The sequence below is a fragment of the Rattus rattus genome, chromosome 4 (genome assembly GCF_011064425.1).
Source record: "Rattus rattus isolate New Zealand chromosome 4, Rrattus_CSIRO_v1, whole genome shotgun sequence".
In the NCBI taxonomy this organism is placed as follows: domain Eukaryota; kingdom Metazoa; phylum Chordata; class Mammalia; order Rodentia; family Muridae; genus Rattus; species Rattus rattus.
In genome coordinates, this window is record NC_046157.1 from 62,056,025 (window position 1) to 62,065,945 (window position 9,921).

At 37.6% G+C, this 9,921-nt stretch overlaps 1 pseudogene; it reads left to right on the forward strand.

Annotated features, from left to right (window-relative positions):
• The first annotated feature begins 7,223 nt into the window (after nucleotides 1-7,223).
• Nucleotides 7,224-7,321, forward strand: LOC116899784 (annotated as a pseudogene).
• Nucleotides 7,322-9,921: the final 2,600 nt, after the last annotated feature.

Below are 9,921 nucleotides of genomic sequence, written 5' to 3' on the forward strand. Positions count from 1 at the left end.
TAAATAATAAAATTGACTGTTTGCATGGAAATAGTCTCTTGCTTTTTGCTGAGTATAAAGAAATAAATTTCTACTTGATGTTTCTTTAAAAGAAGAGCTAAACACAGTCAGTTCCAAATCTTAGCAGTTCTGTTTTCACTGTTCTCAGTATGTAATCATTTATAGTGTGTAAGCTAATTTATGCAATTTCAATTTAGAGGGGCAACCAAAAGTCTTTTAGAAAACAGTAAAATATGCTTTCCTTTTGTATAATGCCTTATAGCCCTTGAACAAGTGTCAAGTTGACTGACTAAGCACAATTAACTTTAATTCTTCGTCTGGAAAATGAGTAATTTGAAAGTTCCTGTGGTTGTTCTTGCTAGTGTTATGTGACCTTTTCCTGAGGAATATATCAGCAATTGGCCAGAAACCTGAGTTCAGCAACACCACATTTGTGACACATTAAGCTGATGACCATTGTTTTTGCTTGCACGCTGAAACTCACACCACACGATACTGTATTGAATACTTTATAAAATAATGTATTTATATATAGTCACTTATACATATAGTTTATAGTACATATAAACATGAGTATGACAAGAATACATGGAAAATTAAAATATGCTTTTATCTTTGTTGAGAATTTACCATGAGTGGAACTTTCAAAACTGGCAACTGTTTTGAGTAAGACAGTGTGTCTACATGGGTTAGTGACTTTCAATCTGCAATGATTAATGGACTCCAGCCATTATGAAATTTTCACATTTTTCTTTAACTTTAACATGTTTATAATAGCATTCAACTTGAAAAAACCACTTCAAATGAGAAAAATACTATTTTTACACAAATAAAATGTGTTTAAGTTAAATGTTTTTCTCTTCACTTAATAATTTTATCTTTAAATATCTGAAAGACAAACATTAAGCCAGATCCGCACGGTGTTTCTGGGCCTCAGGTCCATGTTCCATATCATTAAATATTCACATAATACTTTATTCATATAATAATGTATTCAGATACATGGACAGAAGATTCATCTTCCATAATTCTGATTCTTTTTATTTGAAATAGTTTGGATAGAGCCTGCCTGAGGATACTTTACAGGAACATATTTTATAAGTAGAAATAGCACACTCTAAAACAGCGATGAAAAGTATGGTAAATATATAACAATAACAAGTCATTTGTGATAATTATACTAAATGACAGTATTCCTTTCAGCCACTAGGAGATGATTAGGTTCGTTTATATCTCCATTACTGCAAACATAAGAGCAAAACTAAGTACTCTAATTTTACAATGGGTTCGTATTCATGAGGTACTATAATTTAGATAAGTGTGCTCCACAGTTCTATGTGTGAAACGTTGGGTCACCAGCATGAGTTTCTATAAGGTGATGAGGAGCCTTTAAGAAGATGTGGTAATTGGGGGGATATTATGCCTCTAACATGCTCTGAGAAGGGATTTAAGAAGACTCATCTCCTTCTCTTTGTATTCTAATATTACTGACGGATTCAATTTTCCTGCCATAAAATATCTTGTAACCAGGTCCAAAAGCACTGGATAAAGTAGCAACTGACTGAAACCCTGAAATCATTATTCTAAATAAACATTTTCTCCTTTAATTCTGACTTCTACCATGGCATTTGAAGTTTATAAAATCTGGCTAATATCTTAGATAATTGTAAATAACATGAAATCATTATTGTGCATTCAATCTGTTGATTACCCAAAGCTCACTTACATATGCACGTATACTATAATCTGCTCTCAACCCTTAAATAATTGAACAAATATTGACGTTCATGTGATTTAAACCATAAGCAGTATTATAAATCGCATTTGCCCCCAAAAGGCTTAGGTATTTGAACACTTGGCTACTTACTGACTGGGCCATAATGAGAGATTAAGAATATGTAGGAAGAATAGCCTTGTAGGAAAAAATAATTGAAACCCAACTGCAGGAGGGTTTTGACGGCTTATGGCCTCACTCACTCCCTGCCCACTCTCCCTGCTTCTTGTGTGTGATTAGCCAGGTTCATGATCCTGCAGGCATTACACATTTTTTCCATCTTCCAGAACTCTGACCCTTCTGGAATCCATAGAGAAAATAAATTCATTCTTCTTAAGTTCATTTATTAGGTCATTATATCGCAGAAAAGTAACTAATGCCAATCGATAATAATATGAAAGTCCTATCTCAGTGGACAGTAATGACATGCTCCTATCTGCAAGCATAACAGAGCATCATTAATAACGCCTAGGATTGGTGTTTGCCATGGTTTTCAAGTTGGGCTAGTTCTTGGCTGGTTATTCGTTCAGTCTATGTTCCACCTTTGTCCCCAAATTTCTTTTAGACAGAAAAAATTTAGGGATGAAAGTTTTGTGGGTGGGTGTTCACATTAACCTATTAGGGGCCTTCCTGGCTACAGAAGGTAGCCTCTAAAAGTTCCATATCACACTTGTAAGGCATCTTGGCTATTATCCTCCCCCCTGAATCCGGGGCGCCTCCCACACCTCAAGTTTCTGGGACTACCTAAAGATCCCTCCACCCACAGGGGCTTTAGATTTTTGTTCTTTCTCCTGGCCCTCTGGTTCTCTCTCCTGTCTCTTTGCACATATGATTCTCCCCCCCCTTCACTTCTGCATACCTTCCTCCACCCTCTTTCCTCCCTCCTTCTGCCTCCTGTGACTATTTAATCATCTTTGCTTGAGTTCTTCGTTAACTTCTTTAGGTCTGTATGGTGTATCATTGGTATTCTGTACTTTACTGGCTAACATCTATTATCAGTGAGTATATACCATGCATGTCCTTTTAGACCTGAATTACCTCACTCAGGATATTTTCTAGTTCTATCCATTTGTCTGCAAAATTCACGATGTCCTTGTTTTTAATAGTTGAATAGTATTCCACTGTGTAAGTAAACCACATTTTCTGTATCCATTCTTCAGTTGTATTTAGTTTCTGGGTATTATCAATAAAGCTTCTATGAACATAGTGGTGCACATGTCCTTGTGTTATGGTGGAACAACCCACTGTCTCCCCAGGAGTGGGTCTTTAGATAGAACTATTTCCAAATTTCTGAGAAATCACCAGACTGATTTCCAGAGTGGTTGTACAAGTTTGCAATCCCACTGCCATGGAGTAATGTTCCTTTTCTCCACATCCTCACCAGCATTTATTGTCTCTAGAGGTTTTGATCTTAGAGATTCTGATTGGTGTAAGGTCGAATACCGGGACACAGATACCCATACCAAAACATTGGATAAAGGTCAAGGATGATTATGGAATGGTTGTGGGAAGAATTAAAGGCCCTGAAGGGGATGGGAACTTGACAGGAGGACTAAAAGTGTCAACTAACCTGGAGCTAGAAGAACTCTGCTCAGTGTTTAATAAAATTATGATCTACTGAATATAACTAGTTAACTAGCTAAGTAATTGGAAAATTTGCCCAAGATTAATTTAAATTAATTCATGTTGCTTAGTTTAAATGCTGCATATTCATTTATAAGTACATATTTAAAATTAGGATATAAAATAAAAAGTGAAAATACCCTATTTTGTCCCCTGAAGTATCCATGATTAGCTCATAGCTTGATTTTTATTCATATTTAGGCAAATTATAATTTTCAATATGGGATTATAATGATAATTTCCTTTTGTTTCTTTGTTTTACTTATTTAAATTTCTGCACCACAATTGTCTCCATTAAATGTAGGGGAGGAGAGAGAGAGGAGATGTGGTATCAGAGAAGGTTTGAGGAGGGGTAACTAGGAAGTGGGTTATCAGTTGTGAAATAAACAGATGGAATCTTTAAAAAATAAAAAATAATGATGGTTATCATTTGTAGTGATCTTATTAGCGTACTATTGCTTGAAGTGATGGTACCAAAAACATGTTTAGTTACTCAAAAATTATATTGACACTACTTACAATCTGAGAAAAAGAAATAAAGATTGAAATCACTCAGAGTCATCAAAATAAGGTACTTCAAGTATTTTTAAGTGATTTTCCATTTATTTTCATCGAACATAATTCAGAATAAAGTACTATATATTAGTTCATGGAAGGAAGCCTTTACCAATCATATACCTTTATCAAGTAGGTGAGTTGGCTTTTACCTTACCATAAATATAAATTCTAGAACCCATGAATGAACACATAATTTTTGGATAAATTAGAAATTTGAAACAACAGACAAGTACATTTTTCATAAAATGTCATGGAATAGTATATACTTTTTGGCTCTGTTTGAGTAAAAAAGAAACATACTTGAAAATATTTTTGTCTTACCTTGGTCTACTTTAGTACGCACAAAATACTTGATGAAATGACAAACTGACAATCATGGAAAGCTCACATAGGAAGCTTCAAGTTGCATTTTTTTATGACAACATTGTTATCTTTAGTTTTTTATATGTTTATGAAATTAGGCATTAATCTATTGCCACTGTACAAAAATATAGTGTCACTTTGACAAATTAGGTAGGGGATGGCATCAATATGTCAAAACAGTGGTTTGGAAGAGATATTGCAAAGATGTTATATTGAAAATCCAAGCTATGGTAAGTGAATAACTAAAAGAGTGTTGTTTGCCTCATGGAGAAAACATGTACATTCAGAATAATTTTATTTGAATTAAATTTTTGTCTAAGGAGGGAATTTAGTCAACAATATGTATGTTTCAGGGATACAAACTTTGGTAATAAAATGAATTTATGTTTATGCTTGTATAAAACTTAGAGAATAAAATCCTTTACTCTGTGAAATTTATTTCTGTCATATATTTAATAAAGCTACAAAATGATCAATTTTACTATGACAGACTATTTTATATTATCTAAATACTAAGGAATCTAGATATAAGATTAAAAACTGTCTTTCAGTAATAGACAAAAAGTAGATTTTCTATATCTGTGTTAAAATACTTATAAAAAGCCTGTAGTATACTTAATAATTGTGTATTAAATGCTTTGCAATCAAAATGAGAAGAAAATCTTTACATTTGCCACTATGTTAGAGATTGGGGAAGCAAAGAGGAATAATGATATACATAGGGATTCTTTTAAAAATAGTTTTGTTGGGGAGGCGGCAATGGGGGGCAGGATGGGGGGGAACACCCATAAAGGAGGGAGGGAGAGATTAGGGGATGTTTGCCCAGAAACGGGAAAGGGAATAACACTTTCGAAATGTAAATAAAGAAACACTCAAGTTAATTAAAAAAATAGTTTTGTAATCATTTGATTTTTAAAAAATTTTTATTAGATATATTTTTTTACTTACATTTCAAATGTTATTCCCCTTTCCAGTTTCCTGTCCATAAGCCCCAATTCCCTCCCCTCCCCCTCCCCCTCCCCCATACAGGTATTCCCCCTGTACATCCTCCTTACTGACTCCCCGCCCCATTTCCCTGCACTGGGGTTCCAACCTTGGCAGGACCAAGGATATAGCTCTCTCGTGAGAGACACATCCAGAGCATGTCCAATACAGAGGTCAATGCTAGCAGCAAAACACGGAACTGAGAACAGGACCCACTTGGGAGGGAATCAGAAAGAATTTAAAAAGTTGAAGGGGCTTGCAACCCCATAAAAACAACAACGTCAACCAACCAGAGCTTCAAGGATCGGTTGATTTTTTTAAACCACAAGTTCCTCTCTCCACTATTGGGCATTTCATCAAAGTCCCTCCCTTTGAGTCTTGAGAGTCTCTCACCTCCCAGAGATCTGGAACATTCTAGAGTTTCCCCCTACCTCCAGAGGGTGCCTGTTTCCATTCTCTCTCCTGGCCCTCAGGACTTTACTTCTGTTTTCTCCTTTTCCCCTCCACGACCCCTCTCCCACCCAGGTCTCTACCTCCCTCTGCCCACCATGATTGCTTTCTTATCACTCCCAAGTGGGATTGTGGCATCCTCATTTGGGCTCCTCAGCTTGTTACCCTTCTTGACTTCTGTGGATTGTATCCTTGGTATTCTGTAAGTTTCTGACTAATAATCCAATAAATATGAAAAACAAAAATAATAACTTTAGTGAATAATGTACAAAGTCCTGAATCTCACGCACATATCTAAGTTAACTCAAATTGCTTATTTTCTTTCCTTTATTAATTATTTTATTTATATTTCAAATGTCCTACTTCCCGGTAGACGCCCAACCCCATTCCCCTCCCCTTTGTCTCTAAGAGGGTGTTCACTCTCACTTCACCCCTCCACAGGTCCAAGCAATCTCCCCTTCCACTGATGTCGGATAAGGCAGTCCTCTGCTACATATGTATCAGGAGCCGTGGACCCACTCATGTATACCCTTTGGTTGATGGTTTAGTACCTAGAAAGTTTGCCAGGTCTGTTTAGTTGATATTGTTGTTCTTCCTATGGTGGTTGCAATTCGCGTCAGCTCCTTCAATCTTTCCCCTAATTCTTCCAGTTGGGGTCCTAGGCTCAGTCAGTCCAGTGGTTGGTGTGCCTATCCCTATCTGTGTTACTCAGGCGCTGGTAGAACCTCAGGGAACAGCCATACCAGGTTCCTGCCTGCAAGCACTTCGAGGCATGAGCAACAATGTGGGAGTTTCGTGTCTGCAGATGGGATGGATCCTAAGGTGGAGCAGTCTCTGGATGGCCTTTCCTTGAGTCTCTGCTCCATTTCCTTGTCCATGGGTTTCACTTAGATAGCAACAATTCTGTATTAAAAATTTTAAGATGGGCAGGTGGCCCCATCCCTCCACTGGGGGTTATGTCTATCAGTGGAGGTGGTTTCTTTAGATTCTGACTCCCTGCTGTTGGATATTTTGGGTAATGTCATCCCCATTGGGTCCTGGAACCCTCTTGCATTCCTGGATTATGGGACTTCCTAGTGGTTTCCCTTCTGATCCGTGCCCCCTACTGCTACATATTTCTATTTGTTCTCCAGCTGGCTCTCTGGACTTCTCTCCTGTCTCTTCCCATACCATGTCCTGCTCCCCCATTTTCTATCCCCCTCCCCTCTCCCACCTAGTTCCTTCCCTACCTGCTTCCTCATGTGATTATTTTGTTCCCCCTTGTGAATGGGTTTAAAGCATTCACACTTTGGTCTTCCTTCTTGTTAAGGTTCTTATTATGCTGAATAGTAGTATTCCATTTTGTACATGTATGTACCACATTTTCTTTATCAGTTCTTCAGTTGAGGGGAATCTAGGTTGTTTCCTGTTTCTGGCTATTATGATTAAAGCTGTTGTGACCATAATTGTCTATTGTTTTTGTGAGATATTGGAGCATCTTGCAGCACATATACTAAACTTGGAACAATTCAGAGTAGATTAGCATGGCCTTTGCACATGATACTTGCTTTTGAAGTACAAAGTTTTGATCTCAGGTCTCAAGTGTATAAGCAACCTTTCTTGCTATTGTGACAAAACACCATTTCTAAGATGAGTCAGTTCTGGGGTAGTTACACATATATTAGGAAAGATACCATGAACACTGAATTCATAAATACTGAGTTGTTATTTCCAAGGCAAATATAATACTGAAATCAAGTAATTAATAATTTGCTCTTTCTCATGAGTTTCATTATGAAAACACTCTACTCAATATTCATTAATGATTAATTAAAATCCCTTTTTTGTGAATTATTTAAAACAGATGGTATTTTCAAAAAAAAAACTACATCATTTCTCTATAAGACATCCCATTCTCTCTTTGTTTAAAACAGTTACCCATTTGTCTAATTGGGTGGCTGTATATGTATGGGCCACATGTGGGGCAGGTTCTGAATGGGTGTTCCTTCTGCCTCTGGTTTAATCTTTGCCTCCCTATTCCCTGCCAAGGGTATTCTTGTTCCCCTTTTAAAGAAGGAGTGAAGCATTCACATTTTGGCCCATATATATATATACAGCCACCCAATTAGACATGATGGATAAAGCAAAGAAGTACAGGCCGACAGGGACCGGATGTAGATCTCTCCTGAGAGACACAGCCAGAATACAGCAAATACATAGGATAATGCCAGCAGCAAACCACTGAACTGAGAACGGGACTCCCGTTGAAGGAATCGGAGAAAGGGATGGAAGAGCTTGAAAGGCTCGAGACCCCATATGTACAACAATGCCAAGCAACCAGAGCCTCCAGGGACTAAGCCACTACCCAAAGACTATACATGGACTGACCCTGGGCTCCAACCTCATAGGTAGCAATGAATAGCCTAGTAAGAGCACCAGTGGAAGGGGAAGCCCTTGGTCCTGCTAAGACTGAACCCCCAGTGAACGTGATTGTTGGGGGGAGGGCGGCAATGGGGGAGCATGGGGAGGGGAACACCCATATAGAGGGGAGGGGTAGGAGTTAGGGAGATGTTGGCCGGGAAACTGGGAAAGGGAATAACAATCGAAATGTAAATAAGAAATACTCAAGTTAATAAAGAAAAGAAAAAAAAAGAAAAGAAAACAGTTACCCAGCATGCTGGTGTGTATGTGGCAGAAGAAAGGAACCAGGTTAGATAATATTCTCAGAAAAAAACAAATGAATGATGTGGCATATATATTTATTTATATTTATATTTATAAATATATATTTATATTTCCCCTTTTGTTAAAAAAGGAGTCTTTTCTCATATAATTTATTATGATTATAGTTCTTCTTCTCTCAACTCCTCTTCAATCCTCCCTACCTACCTCCCTTTCATTCAGGATCCACTCACTACTTGTCTCTCATTACAAACAACTAAAAGGAACAACAACAAAACAAACAAACAAACACCAGAATATAGCAAAATACTATAAAATGAAACAAAAATTATCACTTCAAAGTAGGACAAAACCAAACACCAGAAGGAAAAGAACAAGAATCAGGGACCCACTCTTTCACACACACTAGAGTCCTATAAAAACACTAAACTAAAACTGTAACATGTGTAGAAGACTTGGTCCAATACCATGTTAGCTTTGCTTGCTGCTTCACCCTCTGTAAGTTCAGATGAGTTTTCCTATTAGATTTCGAAAACTTTGTCCTCCTGTTGTCCTCCATCCTTTCTAGCTCTTACATTCATTCCTCATGGTGTTCCCTGAGCTCAGAGCGTATGAATGTAATGGAGACATCACATGTACGTTTCAGTCTTCTACAATCCCTCAATCTCTTCATAATGCCTGACTGTTAGTCTCTTCCCATTTACTTCTGGAGGAACCTTCTCTGATTATGGTTAAATAAAGGACTGCTCCATGAATATTGTTACTTGTTTTCTTTATATTCTTTCAGACAAGTAGTATTTTGTTGGCTTCTAGATCTCTTGCGCTATTTTGTCTCTGATTCTTGGTCACCAAAACAGTGGTCGTGTTGGTTCGATTCTAGAGAGTAGGGCTTAAATCTCATCAATCTAATCTAAACTCCTACAAGTTCTGTGTCACTGGTGCCCTAGGAATGTTTTGTAGGAGGACAGATTGTGAATAAATCAGTTTTTGTCTACATTTTCTTTTGGCAGTCTGGAGTACCTTCCTGTACCAAATACATTAAAAGAAGGGGTAAAGATTTCATGTAGGCAACAGCTGATGTCTCCATATTCAGGTTGAGTGGTATGGGTGTTGTCTCCAACAATGTGGCCTTGCTTTCTATTTGCAGGGACCAATGTATTGCCCTGTCAACAGCCTGAGTTGTTTGGGGATTTCCATAGGACTCCTTTAACCAACAACTCAACTAGATGCAAACTACTTCCTGTACTCAAAGCCTCATATGGTGACAACAGACGCCTAGTTGGCACTCTGTCTCCCTCATTATTTGGAGACCTTGTTAGGATCACCATCAGATATTTTGTTTTTTGTTTTTGTTTTTGTTTGTTTGTTTGTTTGTTTGTTTTTTTGTTGTTGTTCTTTTTTTTTCGGAGCTGGGGACCGAACCCAGGGCCTTGCGCTTCCTAGGCAAGCGCTCTACCACTGAGCTAAATCCCCAAACCCACCATCAGATATTTTGAGAAGTTTCTATC